Here is an 18,861-nt window from a genome sequence, read left to right on the forward strand (position 1 = left end):
TCATGGATAAGAAAGTGATAATTTACACAAAGATAAACTTTTAGCACAGTTTTGCTAAGAATATTTACTCCTCCAGTTTTATTTATCTTATTAAATTGCAATAGCAACATTTTGCCTTACTTTCACAGAATTATATTAACTTATGTTCATTAACTTTTTTCTTTCTAAATACAGACTTAGATTGAATAACATCACTAGCAACCTCTACAGTATCAAGTTCTATGTTGATATTATTAATTGAGCTATTTCAAACAAGAAGCTCATTAATGCACATAGCAATGTAGATTCCAATCATAAAAGCAATGAAACAATGAGCTGAATGACATTTCTAACTGCTTCTTTGGGGCCAACTGATTTCTGAACTATGTCCATGTGCTTTGTTCACTGAAATTTTCCCTTTTCCTCATTCTAAGCCAGTTGTTGGGTCTCTTATCTTCTTATCTGAGGCTTTTTGTACATGGAAAACTAATGCTGATTGTATCTTTTTAACATCTTAAATTTATTGACATCATAACGTCAGGTATCCCAGAGCAAGAAGGGATGGAGAAGCAAGCCAGAGAAAGAGACTGAGGACCAGGAGCCTAAGCCCCATTTAGTTTGTCATCTGAAAGCCTGGCCGGCACTCAGAGCAGTGGCTGCCTAATGCCGCAGCTTGTGACTATGGTGATTCACAGCATTGCCAGGCACAGATGGATTACCTGCGATTATGTGTGAAACACTAACACTTTCAGTGCAGCATCATTATTTTTGTGTTTGAAAGAATATTTAAATCATTTACCTAGCAATAATGAAATCAATAATGTAGTTTGTCAATATGTGCAGGAAGGACAAAACAAAGGTGCTGTGAACAAGCTCAGGCAGATTTGTACATACACACACTGCAATGTGCAACTATCTTCTACTCTTTAAAAATTTTCTACTATTTTAAGCACAATTATTGCCATATTACAAAGACCTTTTGAATAAGTGAAATATTAGCACCATGTATTAAACTGATGCTTTGCCTTTTATTGTGGGATGGTGCTGAAATAAATGTGATCAATGCGATTCATGGTACCTGCTATTATTTAAAGATAAGGGTATCAGAGGAAAATATTTGAAGTTAGTTCATAAACGTCTATTAAATATTCTCCTGCTAGTGAATATAGAGCAAGTGCCTTTCCATCAGATGGAAATCCTTTTACAAAAATAGACTCAGCTCAATAATAATCATATTAATGCAATTTTTTAGAGGATCTGACTTTTACAAAGAAATTGAACTGTCTTATATCATGTTAATGACTCATGCATAATTAATTGTATTCTCTTATGTAGTGCTGGTTTTTAGATGTTATTAATTATGCTAATTGTATCAGCTTATGATAATATGTTTAATATTTATATTTTATTAGACTGATATTTTAATATTTCTGATATGTTTATAAATTTAATGTATCACATATTGCATTTTACTGATTCTTTTATTTTATATAGTCTTAACACCTGTTGTTTTTTTTTTTTTTTTTGGCCTCCCTTACAGGATGTGGAAGCCCCCTGGCCAGAGATGGAGGCTGCATGCAGCTGTGACCTGTGCCACAGCAGGAAAAACAGTGGATCCTTAACTGGCTACACCACAGGGGAACTTCCTATAAGCTTAACACTTTAATGTAATGCTAATATTATTGCCATTTTAATAAGCAAGCAATAAAACCACATATTAGTAGAACTATTTTGCTCCCCTATTGGAATCATCCTCCTGGTCTTGCCAACCTCAACTGTGTCCCAAGAAGAGCAGAGAATCATCAATCTCTGGACCTGAAAAACTGATAAGTCCTAAACCAATGATGTGTCAGCAGCTGGGACTCCAGGGTCTTCCTCAGGTTTTAGTGGAAAGATATGACTAAAGGGAAAAGTCCACTGAGGATGGAGATTAGTTTCCCAAAGTTAGAAGAGGAATGGTGATTGGATTTTTTCAATTCTGACCCACCAGCAACTGAGACTGCAAATTCATGTCTTTTACACCTGATATCTCTCCATCCATATCGAAGCCTGTGTTCTCTCTCGCTTGCCCTACAGTGTTCGCTGCCAAACTCTCTGCTTGGAATCTAGGTCCACAGAAAACAACACCTCCTCCATACATCTCTCCTCACTGCCTCCAGGAACCAGAGAGTGCTCTTAGGACCTCTCATAAGTTTTACTGCAAGACCCTTAAAACATCAGCTCTTACACTGTATTTATTTGTATTCACACTTTGTCTCTCCAATAGATTTACATGTCTTTATAGGGTGAGCCCTTATTTATTTTATCCCAGAACTCCCACCAGTGACTACTGTGATGACCTGTAGCCAGCCTTCTTCATTGTAGATATTCCAAACCCTGGCTCTACTGCTTAAATTTATTATTTTACCTCTAACAGTGTTACTGAGCTGGACCTTACCTACCAGGCTTTCCCATGGCAGGCACCCCCCGCATCCTCTGTAGTAGCTCCTCTCTAACTTAGCCAGGTGAGTTTCTCAGACATATTTCTTGAGTATCTCAGATGCTAACCAACCCTCCACCCCAAATGGAAGGTGTTAACTGCTTGATGGTCCTGAACAAATGGGCTCTGGAGCCTAAGGATTGATCATATTACACCCTGTGACACTGCCCCTGTGGTCACTTCCCCTTGACCACTTTCACCTGGCCTTTAAAAAAGGCTTAGATGAAATTCTTCAGGGAATGCTGAGGGTGGGGGAAGGGGAATAAGGGGAGGGGAAGGGGGATAAGAAGAGCGGAAGGGGGATAAGGGGAGGGGAAGGGGGTTTGGGCACTAGCCACCATCTCTCTCTTTGCATGGCCTTACAATGAACATTTCCCCTGCTCCAAACTCCAGTGTTTCAGTGTGTTTGGCCTCCCTGTGCACCCGGAACACAAACCTGTGGTCTCTAACAACAGCATTCAACACTGTTCTTCTGGCTTGTCCTGCTCATAATTTTTTTTTTTTCCTGAAAATTCTGGAAACCTATCTCTTTAGGTTCTCCTTACACCTTCTTCAGTTCTCATTTTCTGCTCCTTTTAACAGTTATTTCATCCAACCTATAAATGTCCCTTGGGAATACAGGATTGGTCCATTTATCTCCTTGTTCACAGGCTTCATCTGAACCCCAGCAGATCCTCAGGGCCACTCACCAGGGAACTTCCAGTACCAACTGCTGATCACACATACTGAATTTAACCCTGTAACTTCTCTCTGGACATGTGCTCTCAGGATCTTTTCTCTGGTTTATTAAAACCACCTGGTCATCTAGTCTCCCTGTCTCTTATCACTCCCCTCCCCCGGAGGGTCAACATAAATGCTAAATGGGAAGGAATAACAGTGTACCTTGTGACAAGTCATAAAATCCCGATTTATTTTTAAAGAACTTTAGGATTTATTTTTGGTGTATGAAAATGAAAAAAAAAAGGGAGACTAAGTTTTGTAACATGAATGCTAAATGAAAGATAGTGCCTTTTAAGAAGGAAACAGTGTGCATGTGTGCATGGCATGTGCACAGTGTAGGTGTGTGTGCATGGGGGGGTGTGTGTGCAGGAAGATAAAAGAGATTGGCCAGGTATGAAAATCTAATACATTCATATGTAGATAGTATTTAAAGCCAAAGAACTAAAGAAGATTATTTAAGAAGTGAGGAAAGACAGAAAAAATAAGCAATCCAAGAGAGGAGCATTGAGGTACCCCAACACTTATAGGCAGGGAATGAAATATTGATTGTTGGTGAAATATAACTAAAAATGAAATCTCCTGCCAACCCAGAAAACCTCTCCATAAAAGTAGAAGACAAAACAGTTGTGCTAGTAATTAACTTTCATTGTTACTACATTACTACTGTTAATACTCTTAAATTAGAATGGAACATGCAGCACAAGTAACCTCCAAAGAGATTGTAAAGACAGAAAGAAATCTTATTTTTTTATAGAGCCGGGTATATATCCATTATTTACACAGAAGATAATGAATAATTAGTCTTCAAATAAGAGCATTGATGGCACTATATATGTTCATCAACATATATAGTTGATGTATTGGATTAAAACTATTCTATCAGTTGAGTCTGCATAGCAGAAAACAAAGAAACACTATAGCACCATGTAACAACCTAAATGAGTTCATTAAAATGTTGGGATAAAAGCAGAAAATAACAGAAAAAAAAAACACAATATTCTGTTTACGGATGTATTCATACAAAGTTCAAAACTATGACAATCTGTTTTCAGGAATGCAAACATAGGAAACCAAGTGACAAGGAAAGTTAAGAGTGTGTTAATTACAGAAGGGTTCTCACAGTGAGATTAGGGAGGGGCTTCTGGGGTGTTGGCAAAGTCTTATTTATTCCCAGCTCTTTTTGCTTCTTGCGTTTTCACCTAATAGTTATTAAACTGCATGTATTTCATTCATGTATCTGTATGAAAGTTTATAATACATGAAGAAATATTATTAAGCCCAAAGAAAGTCTATTCAGTGCATGATATATTTTTTCAATTTAGAGAAATCAAATTGTAACCCTTCCAAAAGCAAGCCATCTTCAGGAAGGCCAGATTCAATTGCAAAAGAAGTTAGCATTCTGATGAATTTTACGGCTGACAACCAAGTCAGATCAGATGTTATTGATTGTCCTTATTTTCTGTAGATCTAGCCAAAGGGAAGGTACTTGATGGTTGTCTAAAGAGGCCAGTGTGGTCCAGTGGAAGTTACTGTTGCTCCTGCTGACTTCCTTTCACAAGAAGAGATTTCTCATCATCACTCTTTCCAAACTGGGTGATTGCTTCTAGGACAGGCTCAGTGTATGAGCTTTCCTGTGCCGTTTAGCCAATCTGCTGATTAAAGCTACAGATGTGAATTCTAGTCTTAATCCCCATGGGTCCTGTGCTCAGCTGGACAAACATCAAAAATACTGGGCAACAATCACACAAAGTTTAAGAGCAAGTTGTACAGGAGAGCATACCAATTTTTTATTTTTTAAGTTCGGTATAATTACTAATTCTTAGTATTATAAACTGAGGCTCAAAATGTTTGCAAGGGTCAAGTCACTAAGCCAGTGGACAGAAAAGATGTTCTGCATTCTGGTGGCCTGACACCCTGACTAATATTCTTCGTTTCAGACACCTACATCTCTTGGACCAAAATTTAGAGATTCTAACACTCATAAGTGTCTACATTTTTCCCCTCTGCTTCCAAACTCTATACTTCAGAGTTAATCCCCTCTATCTCCATTTGACTTATTTACACAGAATTAGTTCATTCAAAGGCCAGATTCCTTGACGGAGGTTTAAAAAAAAGACTATTTTTTATGTTCATTTCCCTCTGAAAATGTTAAGTGCTATCATAAACTGATAGTGAAGAAAATTCAGCTTAGTTGCTTAGTATTGGATTATTACTTCCTAAACATCCTTGGCAGTTAAAAAATCAGCTTATAATAAATCCTGATCATGTAAGTTGAAAAAATTATAAAAATGTGATTAAAGCTTTCAAATGGTATCTGGGTTATGTATACATGCGCACACATTGTCGTTCCTATATTTGACTGCAAATATTATGGAAAATAAAAATAATAATTTCAGTGACTACAGTATTTCCAAACAGCAACCAGTGCAACCTACCTCTCTTATTTCTCTCCCAAGAGGCACAGTGTGTAATATGTACAATTGGACAAAGCACCAAGTCCCCAAATGCAGAGACTGGTGCCTTTGTCTGTGAGCCATGCACTGAGGGTAAGAACAGCAGCATTATACACACTGTGCATTTAGAAACTATGTCTGGGTATGATTGGTTAAATAATGAGTAGAAATGTAAATAAAGAAGCTGGAAATGTGAGATGCATTTAGACATAAAGATATTTGCTCCCAGGAGTTGCACCATTCTTGGAATGTGGCCTTCAAGAAGAAAACAAGTTTAATTTTTACCAAATTTTACCAAATTTTCTCCATCCTTACTCTTTTCCCCATTCTCTGAGACCATTTTCTCTTTAAGAGCTCATGTTAATTACCTGCAAAGACCTTACAGTATGTTTTAAGTTCCTGTGCGGTGATTTGAAAAACCATTTGTGCTTGGCTCTTCCTGTGTCACTTTAGAGAATTTTACAATGTACCTGGTGCTCATCTTATTCAACAAGAGTTAGCACAGTTGCAGGAGACAACGAGAAAACGAACATTCACATTGCATGTTGAAATGAAGTGGGTTTTAAATGCAGTGAGCTTTAAATGCACATTTTCCCTAATTATAAAGTTTTGTAATATATGTTCAATGTATAAAATTTATAAAGCATGGAAAAGTATTTTTTTAAAAAGCACTCCTAATTCCTAGAAGCAACAACATTTAGCATTTAGGCCTATTTCACCTCAATCCTCTAATAGTTAAAAGTAAATAAATAAAATAACCCCAGCACTTGGAATTCCGACACCAGTTTAGTCCCAGTATATCCATTTCAGTAACTGAGGAGGGAAGGAGGAGGGGGAGCGAGGAGGAGAGGGAAAGGAGCAGAAAATAAGCTCGGGGTTGGAAAGTATAAAGAAGGGGTTGAAGAGGGACTAGGACCTACAACACCACTGCCCTTCTCGATCAGGGTAAACGTCCCTGAAAAGCAGACACTGGGGGTGAGTCCTGAAATTCCTGAATGATCTTTAGCATAAACTCCTCTGCACTCTTAGAAAATTCCGGGGCTCTTTCCCCAAGGCTTACGATTCAGAAGTGTTGACGTGGATTCCAGTAATCCACATTTTATAAATGCCTCACTTGGCCTAAAGTAACTACGATGTTAAGTGACTTGCTTTTACACATTGGAAAACATCATGTGCAATCATCCTAGACTGAGGTGCTCGTCATGTGCCACTGTTAAAATTAATTTTTCATTAACTAAAATTAAGAATTAAATAATAACATGCATTTATTTATATTAAAATGAAATCTGAAATTCAGTCACTCAGTCACATGAGACATATTTTAGGGGTTCAGTGGTCACACGTGGCTAGTATATTAGATGGGCCCAGGTGGGACATGACCATTGACTCAGAAATTTCCCTGGACAGTGCCTATCTGGCAGGATCAGTCTCCGTGTCTCATGTTCATTACCTCCAGGTGACTATAGTCACAATTACATAGTGCCCAATGAAGTCACTGGTGAATTAGGGCTTTGACAGACAAAAAAAATACGAAAATCTTAAATTTAGGGTCAGCATAACCTGGATTAACTGGATATTGCACAACACAGGGAAATATAGCCACTGGTTGTTTTTTTTTTTAAATATCTCTAAGTGAACTATATCTATAAAAATACTCAATCATCACTTTGTACACCTGAAACTTGTAAATCAGCAATACTTCAATGAAAAACTATATCAAACTATTTTAAGATTTTTCTAGTACTTCATCTCTACTAAAATCTAAATATGTGCATTCCTAATCTGAAGCAATATAGGTGCTTAAAAGCCATGGAGACTGCACATTATTGATGATAAATACAGCTGACTTATTTCCAGTTCCAAAAATACTGCCAGGTATTGAAGCGAATAGCCATCCATGAATTCATTACTTTTTTAAAGCATGAGATCACAATAAACAGAGAATGAAAGGGAAAATGTTACACAGTTTAGGAGATGGTAAGGCATGCTGGAAAGTCCCCTTTACAATTTTTAAACACTTCTTTAACTTTTCATAGTTCTAGGAAAACACATAGCCAATTGTAATAAATATTAATAACATGTAGGTTTGGGTGAAAAAGCAACTTTGACCTATCTCTACTGACCAAAAAGTAACATTTTAATCAATTCCATTCTAAAATATTCTTCTTCACAATAACACTTTGTCTTGACTTTTTTACCCAGCTTATAGTGCAGTTAATATAGTGACATGACCATGCAAACAGATATGCATTCAAATCTTAAAATCATTTATTTGTAAATAACAACCATTTTAAAAGCAGATAAGGGAGTTCCCATCATGGCTCAGGGGAATTGAATCTGACTAGGATCCATGAGGATGTAGTTCCAATCCCTGGCCTCACTCAGTAGGTTAAGGATCTGGCATTGCCATGGGTTGTGATGTAGATGGCAGACATGGCTCGGATATGACGCTGGCTGTGGCATAGGCAGGCAGCCACAGCTCTGATTCGACCCTTAGCCTGGGAAACTCCATTTGTGGTGGGGTGGCCCTTAAAAAAAAAAAAAAAAGACCAAAGAAAAAGTAGATAAGACAATAGAAATCAGTTAAATACTCAATGCTATCACCTATTTGTGGAATCCCATAAATAAAACTAACAGATGTATATACCAAAAAAAGAAACAGACCCACTAGCAGAGAGATGGAAGCGGGAGGGGTATCATGAGGGGAAGGTTTAAGAGATACAAACTACTGTGTATAGACTAGATAATCAACAAGGAGATATTGCACAACACAGGGAACTACAGTCACTGTTTTTCTTAATAACTCTAAGTGAAGTATACCTATAAAAATACTCAATCATTTTTTACACCTAAACTTCTAAATCAACTATACTTCAGTTAAAAACTATATCAAACTATTTTAATTTTTTTCTTTTAAATAAAAGCCTTATTAAAACTCTAAAAAATTATTTTCATTTCTATACACTAACAATGAAGCATCTGTAAAAAAAATTAACTATCCTGTTTACAATAACACCAACACTAGTAAAATACCTAGAAATCAATGTAACCAAGGCAGTAAAAAATATATATAATGAAAACTACAAGATTGTGCTAAAAGAAATCCAAGAATACACAAATAACATGGGAGAGGCATCCCATGTTAATGGATTAAAAAAGTTAATAATGTTAAAATGTCCATATAACCCAAGGCTGTCTATAGATTCAACAAAATCCATACAAAAACTCCAATGGAATTTTTCACATAAATAGCTAAATAACCTTCAAATTTCTTTGGAACCACACAATATCCTGAATAGACAAAGCAATCACGAGAAGAAAAAAACAGATCAAGACAAAACTAGAGGATGACACCTCCTGGTTTATTTTTATATATACTATGAAGCTATAGTAACTAAAAAGTATGGTTTTGGCATAAAAATAAATACCCAGAACAATGGAAGAGAAGGAAGAACTCTGAATTAAACCCCTTTAATATATGGTCAACTAATATTGGATATTCTTTGATGCCAAGAACATCTAATAGGAAAAGCCCTCATCCCTCTTTCTTGGCTACACCTATGGCATGCAGAAATTCCCAGACCAGGGGTTGAAACTGAGACACAGTAGTGACCTGAGCTTCTGCAGTAACAACACCAGATCCTTATCCCACTGCACCACAGGGAATTTTGGGGAAAATCTCTTCCACAAATGGTGTTGGGAAAACTGGATAACCACATGCAAAAATGAAATTTGACCCCTATCTTACACTACTCACAAAAATTAACCCTAAATAGATCACAAACATTGAACTTGTAAACTGTAAAACTAGAAAAAAACGTAAGGAAGAGGATACTCAGCATTGGTTTTGGCAACAATTTTTGGATGTCACACCAAAAGCATAAAAGAAAAAAATCATTAAGTGGTATTACATCAAACTTAAAAGTTTCTGTATTGCAAAAGAAACCATCGACAAAATGAAAATGTAAACCTACATAATGAAAGAAAATATTTAGAAACTATGTATGAGATAAGGGTTTAATATCCAAAATACATAAAGAACTCATACAATTCAGTAACAACAAGAAATCCAATTAAAAAATGACAGAGAAACTAAATAGAAATTTTTCAGGAGGCTTCCCATTGCAAAAAGGTACATGAAAATTTGCACACTACCACTAATTATCAGGAGCAAGCAAATCAAAACCACAATAAGATATCTCACATCTGTAAGAAAGCATATCATCAAGAAGATAAAAGATAATAAGTGTTGGTGAGAATATGGAAGAAAAGGGGAACATTTGTTTTGTTTTGTTTTGTTTTTAGGGCCACACCTGTAGCATATTGAAGTTCCCAGTCTAGGGATTGAATCTGCGCTGCAGCTGCTGCCCTACACCACAGCCACAGCAATGCCAGATCCAAGCCACATCTGCGACCTTTACCACAACTCATGGAAATGTTGGATCCTTAACCCACCAATGGAGGCCAGGGAGCAAACCGGCATCTTCATAGATAATGTTTGGATTCTTAACCCACTGAGCCAGAACAGAAACTCTGGATCACCTGCATGTTGTTGGTGGAATCGTGAATCAGTTCAGCCACTATGGAAAACATGAAAGAGGTTCCTCAAAAAATTAAAAATATAACTGTCAGCAATAGAACCACCAATCCCACATCTGGAAATATATCCCCAACAAATTAAAATGGGATATTGAAGAGATATCTGCATCCCCATGTTCATTGCTGCACTGCTTATAATAGCCAAGACGTGGAAGCAACCTAAGTGTCCATCAACAGATGAATGGATAAAGAAGTTGTGAGATTACACACAGGCAAAATGTAATACTAATGAGCCATGAGAAAAAAAGAAAACCCTGCCATTTGCTACAATATGGATGGAACTTGAGGTTATTATACTAAATGACTTAAGTCAGATAGGGAAATATAAATACTGTATAGTAGTCCTTATATGGGAATCTAAAAAGCACCAAACTCAAATAAACAGAGAATGGAATAGTGGTTACCAGCACCTGAGAGAGTGGGGGAACTGGAGAGATGTTTTTAAAGGTACAACTTTTGCAACTAGTAGTTAAGTGAGTTTTGGTAATCTTATATGGAGTTCAGTGATTACAGGCAACCTAATTGTATTATAAGTATTAAGCTTGCTAAATGAATAAATCTTAACTGTTCCAACCGCTAGAAGAATTGTTAACTGTTCCAACCGCTAGAAGAATTGGTAATTATGTGACATGAGAAAGGGGTTAGCTAATGCTACAATGGCAATCATACTGCAATATAAATTACCAAATCAATCTTGCACCCCTTATACACATGTTACATGTCAATTATATCTAATAAATGAGCATGTACATGTACGTGCATGCATACACATACACAAAGTTTCCTTTGTAGCAAGCAGGTACCACTCTTATAAACGCCTTTATTACAAGTGCATGCATTAGAGTGGTATCTTAAAATAGTAATAAAGAGCAGCTAAGACTGGCCAGTTCCATTTCTGGAATAATAATTGGGGAAAATGTTCAATAGGCAGAGCTATTTCAAGGAACTTGTGCTTCAGGATACAATAACTATTAATAGTTTTAAATGCCAATAGAAACTATTCTGAAGGAAAGAGTAACTGTTAGTAAACATTTTCTGTGTAGAATAAATTTGTTTTAGTTGGAAGAGTACTTTTCAGATAAATTATGGTTCATTGTTCTGATGCAAATACTAATTTAAACAATTTTTAGAAAATTTTCCTATGAGCTGAGCCACTTTTAATGCCAACTTTCATCCTCATACAAATTAATATCATAAGATATAAATCCACAGAAAAGAGGATTTATAATGAAAAATGCAATAGCACTGTCACTCCACAGAAGTAACGAATTCTGTTATAATTGAGGTCATAGTGCTTCATTAATTCAAATTTAAAAGTAGTTGATGAGCAGGCACCATGAAATAAACTATATATAGCCAAAGCCATTGATGAATCTGTTCCATAAATTTTCCTCAATAATAGTGATTTAACCACAATGCATCTCTTCTTTAATTTCTCATATTGTCCAAACATATTTTATTATTTGGTTTACTTTATCTCGAGTTTCCATCCTTAAAAGAAGTAATAAAGAGAAATTTCAGGAGTTCCCATCATGGCTCAGTGATCAAAGAACCTGACTAGTATCCATGAAGACGCAGGTTCCATCCCTGGCCTCGCTCAGTGGGTAAAGATCCGGCATTGCTATGGCATTAGGTCAGCAGCTACAGCTCTGACTTGAGCCCTAGCCTGTTAACCTCCATATGCTGAGGATGTGGCCATAAATAGACAAAAAAGGAGAGAGAGAGAGAGATTTCAACTAAATACTACAGAGTTAGGAGACCAGCAGGGAAAGCTTTCACGGCCTGTGACATAGCCAGCTGAACTGGAGGGAGACACTGCTTTCCCATCAAGGACATAGCCCTGAAAACCGTGGTTCCTACTTACTATGGCCCTTCCAAATCCCTTTTTCTCCTTAAAAAAAGGCCTCTCCTTCCCATGTTGTATGGGGATTTGCAGGTGGCTATCCAGGTTCCTAGACTCCAATGTGCAATTCTCAGCTCATCCCAAGTAAATCCTTTTTTGCTGGTAAAATTTCTGGCCATCTATTTCTTTGAGGTCGGTGCCTCTAACAGGCATATGTTCAAATTATATCTGCCCAGTAAAACTGCTTGTACCTGAAGAGCAGGACTGTGAGAGGTCAGCAGGGTAAAACTGGGTGTGAATGGGAGGCAAGACCAGCAGCCACTATGCAAGTCCAGCTGCCTGTGTGGAGTGAACATCATGAGGTTCCTGACCAGTTTCTGTGTTCTCCAGGATTTCAAGGCATCTGGGAGCTATTCACCACCATTAGCTCAGCAGTCAGTTCACTTCCTGCTTACAAGAGTTTCTACTGTTAGCAGCAAAGAACTCTGTCTGCTAAGGTAGAAATAGTAAAAGAGCAAAAGTGCAGGCTTTCCAGTTTCAAGCCATTGAACCGCTGATTTAGGAGGTAAACTCCATGTATTGTTGTTCCTGAGGTTTGGGCCGTGAGGTTGTTCCGGAGGTTTGGGCCGTGAAGAGCTGGGGTAATTATAGGTTTATTCTATTCACAGTGTTCTTGAGTACAAACATCCATTGAGCATTCTCAAAAAAAAATCATGTTTTCACATCATAAATCACTATTTTTTGGGTGAAGATGCTGAACCGCTTAATAAAATATCAATTTATTTGAAGAACTACTCAATAGGAAATTTCAACCATTCTGCATTTTCTCACACAAGATATAGAAAAGGAAATACCCTTCATTGAAGTCTAATAAACTCTCATTTACCTTTCAAGAAATGCAGACTCAAAAAAGGAGTAAAACACTGCCAGAGAATTTTTTTTTTTTCATATGGACAGAGCCATTATAAGGTTATTTCAACCTAAAGTTTTAAAATTTCTTGAAACCAAAGAAAACCTTCTGGATCAGCACGGGAAAATGCATTTCCAAATATCCACATGCAGTTACAAAAGGCTCACTGGGGGAGGGAGAGTGAACTGTGTAAGGCTTGTCAGAGGGATCCAGACATAAATTCTCAACAGGATAGGTAAACCTATGACAGCCAGTTGACCATCACTCATACTACAAAGCCTCTCCTTAAAGCAACTGCAAAGAATTGCCCGGGTTCTTTCTAAATAATAACCCAGCCTTAATGAACAAACAAAATAACTAGAGGGAGGTAAGGGCCACACCAGTCAGGGTTGGAGAAGATCGAGAAAGACACAGAATTGGCTTGAAAAGGAAGAAAGATACAGGACAGCAGCATTTACCTGATTACAGTGCTTCTCCAGGATTTGCACAATAAAATACAGGCTTTAGAAGGGCTTAGGTTTAAAGACCCAAGCCACATTGCAGCCATTTATATGTTATTTGTCTCCATTCTGCCGTGTTTGTATACACTGTTTAAACTAACAGATTAGTACCTATTTACTTTTTATTTTACATATGCTTTTGGCATCCAAGGAACTTCTCAAGAAGGAAATCCCCTTGGATATTAATAAAGAGAGGTATCTCAAACAAAAGTGCTAAGCCAATTTCTCATCCACCCTGGGTAGATTAATTTGGTGACCATTTCCCCAGAGCACTGGGTGAGGCTTCTCCTATTTGGACACACTACTGTTATGTTCTGAAAATCCATTCTTACTTCCTTTAAAAACTGTGCTTATATTTATCACACCCATCTCATGGCTCTGTCCTTTAGTGATCCATAACATGAAACCAATTACATCCGCTTGGCTTATTGGAAAGAGAGTTCAGAGAACTTTCAAAACAAGGTTCAACTTTTCTGACTCATGACTTCATTGAGTTTTCGGATTTTTCTTTTTTTTAACTTTCTTTCACTTGTAATATTTTTTTGTCTATTGTCTTTTTAGGGCCACACCCATGGCATATGGAGGTTCCCAGGCTAGAGGTCAGTCGAATTGGAGCTGTAGCTGCCCAGCCTAAGCCACAGCCACAGCAACACAGGATCAGAGCTGCATCTGCGAACTACATCAAGCTCAAGGCAACACCAGATCCCTAACCCCACTGAGCAAAGCCAGGAATCAAACCTGCATCCTCATGGATGCTAGTCAGATTCGTTTCTGCTGAGCCACATTGGGAACTCCCACTTGTAATATTAATATCAATAAAGGATGGATTCATGACTTTAAACTCTATCATTTGGACTTGTAGGGTAAACTCTTAATATGTTGTCTATATTGAAGCATCCTAAGTAATGCAGAGATCAAAGAAATAATGTTTAAAATTAGTCACTGAAGTTTCATTTCTAGCAATCTAAGTTTAATTTCATGAAAATAGCAACATGTGTGGGATAAAATTATAAAAAGCATGAAAGTTTGCATGAGAAGGTAATGTGGTGAAAAAGTCAGGACAGGGAAGAAGTTAAGACAGAGATTCAGAGAGAGAAGTAGCTGAGGTGGCCATAGCCCTTCTTAGCATTTTCCAAAACCCAGTTAACTTCAGAATCAAATTACTGACATCCCCCCTGTCAGGACTCAGGAACAGAAAAAGTAAACACAATCTCACCACCCCCTCTAAGAGAGTCTAATAAGAGGGTAACAGTCTTGGTAATATGATGACTTATCATTAAATCTGCATCCCCAAAATTTACAAGTAATTGTCTCCAGCTGTCTTCATGCTCAGTGGAAGGGGGGGTGATTTCTCTCAAGAATGTGAAACCATAGCATCCAACACATGGGTTTTCAGCCTAATTCATATTGTCTGAATTGCCTAAAAAGTTTAATAATTATATTCCAGATGTTTCTGGATTGGTAATGTAACCAATTCTTAAATGAATCCACTTTCATCTCAATTTTCAGAGCATTTCCACAGATAAAGTTCCAAGGAAATGATGTCCCTTATTTCCAAAAATGATGAAATATAAAGGTGTGATGGTAAATTTTACATGTCAACTTGACAGGACCATAGGATGCCCAGATATTTGGTCAAACTTATGCTGCTGTTCTGGGAGGGTGTTTCTTAGATGAACATTAGAGTGAAAATCTGCTAAACTCAGTTCTCTCAGTGTGGGTGGGCCTCTTCCTATCAGCTAAAGGACTGAAGAGAACAAAAAGGCTGAACCTCCCACCAGTAAGGAGGATTCCTCCTACCTGAGTGTTTGGTCTAGGACTCTGGTCTTTTCCTGCCTCCAGACTGGACCTGAAACTTCAGTCTCCTTGGGTCCCAAGCCTGACAGCTCTCAGACTGGATCTTACACCACTGTCTCAGAATGAGCGTTCTCATCAATTACCAAGTCTCTAACTCACCAACTGAAGGTTATTAAAAATCAAACAAAAATGGAAACCAGACTTGAAATTCCCTGAGCAGATACACCTGTTTAGTCTTACGGGCAAAACTTAATTTAGCTTATTCTGCAAATTAAGTGAAACTTAACTTGGGCCACTTTTTGTTAATTTCGCTGAAAAGCATAAACAAAACTTAAGCTGGTCTCAAAAATTAAAGTGAGATTACCACTCTTGACAAATTTCCCACCACTAGAAAAAGTCTAATGTTATAACTTAACACTGTGGAGAATAAACAGCTATTGCCTTTGCAGTAAATGAACTGCTTTATATCAAAATGCCTCTGAACCTCATTCTTTAGTCAGTTTATGTGTTCTCAGGTCATGAATTCATTTTTCTGCACAATAAACTTTTAATAATTACTATTTCAGTGATCCATTGGTTTTATTTCTGTGATTTCTTAAATCTTGACAAGATCCTGGAACTTCTCATCCTCTATACTCACATGAGCTAATTCCTTAAAATCTCTAACTCAATAGACAGATGGATAGATAGACATATCCTACTGGGTGTGCGTCTGATATAAGAGGGAAATCCTACAATATCAGTGAAAGCCAAAGGAAACCACAAAGAGAAAATGTAGACCCACAAAAACTTTAGATAGCATCATTAGACACAAAATTTTTATTGTTTCAAAACATCAGTTTTGAAAATGCGTCAACAGCAAGCAAATTGGAAAGACTATAACAAAACCATACTTCCAGCAATGAAAATGTATAAATGAATGTAAAATCCTGACATGTGTTAAAAAAATGTCATAGACATGAAGAAAAAATTATACATTGAAATATAAAACTGAAGAACTCATCATGACTTCAGCAGAGAGAGAAAAGAACATAAGAAAATTAATTTAAGAGACATGAAAGGTAGAATAAAAATGTTTAACATATGCTCATTTCAAAACTCCTAATGTGAGGATAGAGAAAAATGTGGCTGAGTAAACATTTTAAAAAGGAACAGCTAAGTTTCATAAATGGTGAAGGACTCCAAGAAACATATTTAAGAAGCCTGACAAATCTGAACTAGGGTAAATAAAAGCTTCATGTAGACATATTGTGGTGAAATCACAGAACAGCTTCTACTAACACCAGTTCTTACAAGTAGCCTGAGAGAAAACACTGCTTTCAAAAGAGTGACAACGAAGTTAACAGCCTGCTTCTCTAAAAGACCAAAAGCTGATCTCTCCTGGCAATGCTGAGTGAAAAATAACAGTAGTAACTACCAATCATGAATTCGATATCCAGCAGAATTATGTTAACATAATGTAAGCAACATAGCAAAAAAATTCAAAATAGGATTTAAAAAATCCATCAATTCTGAACAAAGATGAATGTAAAAGAAACATGGTAAAGATGGGATGAAAACAAAATATAAACTAATAGGATTGAATCAGCATCTATTAGTAAATTAAAAGTAAGAGGACAAAACTCTCAATTTCTAGTTCCACATGTAAGGAGCTTGTCCCCAAGACAAGGACAAATGCTAAACAGATTGTAGAGCCAACAACTCTCTAACCCATGGGAAAGGGATTCCACAGGGACAGCCACTGCCCCTAAACCAGAGAGGCAGACAAGGGTGGCGGGGGGGTGGGGGAGAGTCAAGACTGACCTGAGCAGAAACGAGTGCCAGGAAGGAAAATGGGAACGGTCCTTGACAAAGTGCTGCACCTTCATGTAGATGAGCCTGAGAAACAAAAAATCCAGGGGACTCAGGCATAGCAGGACCCCTACAGCAATTTCAGACTTAACTGGCAGGATCTCCACAAGGTTCTCATGGTAAATACTGGAAGGAAGTTCCCTCTGACTCTGGCCATGAGGGCAGGAGGAGAGAAGCCACTTTAACACCCACCAGAGCACTCCTGTGCTTAACAAGACCACCCCTCAGGTGAAAGGAGTTAGCTAGAACTTAACCAGACTGGGGCATTGATGAGGCTCTGATAAGCATAACTGACCTGAGGAAAGGGAAAAGCCCAAGGCCAACCACCTCTAGATATCCTGTTCCAACTAAAGGGAAGGAAAAAAAAAACAAAAAACAAACCTGAGAAGATTTTGTGAAGCTCCCATCAGAGGCACAGGCTCACTGACATACCTAATCACAGGAACACAGGACACTCTCCTCTCCCAAACCTTCCCATTGGTTCACTAAGGGCCTTATTTACAACACTTCCTTATACCCAGGATAGTATGCCCGGCTATCAAGAAGAAATTATAAGCCATAACAAAAGGAAAAAAAAAAACCCACATTGGAAAGAAAGGAAACTAGCATCAGAACCAGACTTGGCAGGGATGTTGAAGTCAGGCTGGGAAATTACAACAACTATGATTAGTATACTAAGGACTCTAGTAAATAAAGTAGACAGCAAACAGGAACATATGGATGGTGTAAGCAGAGATGGAATCCCAAGAACCAAAAAGAAATGCTGGAAATTAAAACACTGTGACAGAATGACTAATGCCTTTAATGGGCTTATTAACACACTGGACACAGATGAAGGAAAAATCTCTGACCTTGAGAATGCGTTATTAAAGACTTCAAAAAACAAAAACCAAAGAAAACAAAGATTTTTAAAAATGGAACACAATATCCAGGAATGTGAGAGAACTGCAAAAAAGGTGTGACACACACATAAGACACAATAATAACTGAGAACTTCCCCCAATTAATGTCAGATACCAAATCACAATTCGGGAAGTTCAGAGAACATCAAGTAGGATAAACAATCAAAAAACTAACCTAGGCTATCATTTTCAGATTATTAAAAATCGAAGATAAAGAAAAAATCCTGAAGGAAGCCAGAGGAAAGCATGCAACTTCTCAGAAACCATGCAAATGAGAAGAATGGAGTGCAAGGTTTAAATTACTGATAAAAAAAATAACACAGAATAATAATGTATTTTTCAAAATAAACCTTCAAAAGCGAAGAGGAAATAAAGTCTTTCCAGGACATCAACCTTGCCAGAAATGTTAGTCGTTCTTTTTTTTTTCCATTTTTTTTATTACTCAAATGAATTTATCACATCTGTAGTTGTATAATGATCAAAACAATCTGATTTCACAGGATTTCCATCCCACAGCCCAAGCACATCCCCCCACTCCCCAAACTGTCTCCTCCGGAGACCATAAGTTTTTCAATGTCTGTGAGTCAGCATCTGTTCTGCAAAGAAGTTCAGTCTGCCCTTTTTTCAGATTCCACATGTCAGTGAAAGCATTTGATGTTGGTGTCTCATTGTATGGCTGACTTCACTTAACACGATAGTTTCTAGGTCCATCCATGTTACTAAAAATGCTGGTATTTCCTTCTTTTTGATGGCTGAATAATATTCCATTGTGTATATGTACCACATCTTCTGGATCCACTCTTCTGTCGATGGACATTTAGGTTGTTT

The 18,861-nt window shown here is 37.4% G+C and overlaps 1 long non-coding RNA gene across 1 annotated transcript in view; it reads right to left on the reverse strand.

Annotated features, from left to right (window-relative positions):
* LOC110256736 overlaps positions 1-18,525 on the reverse strand; it is a 125,501-nt gene extending 106,976 nt beyond the window's left edge. Inside the window, exon 1 of the long non-coding RNA XR_002338653.1 lies at positions 17,084-18,525. This is a non-coding gene — a long non-coding RNA (uncharacterized LOC110256736). The remainder of the gene's footprint in view (positions 1-17,083) is intronic.

This window comes from Sus scrofa, chromosome 14, assembly GCF_000003025.6.
Source record: "Sus scrofa isolate TJ Tabasco breed Duroc chromosome 14, Sscrofa11.1, whole genome shotgun sequence".
NCBI lineage: Eukaryota > Metazoa > Chordata > Mammalia > Artiodactyla > Suidae > Sus > Sus scrofa.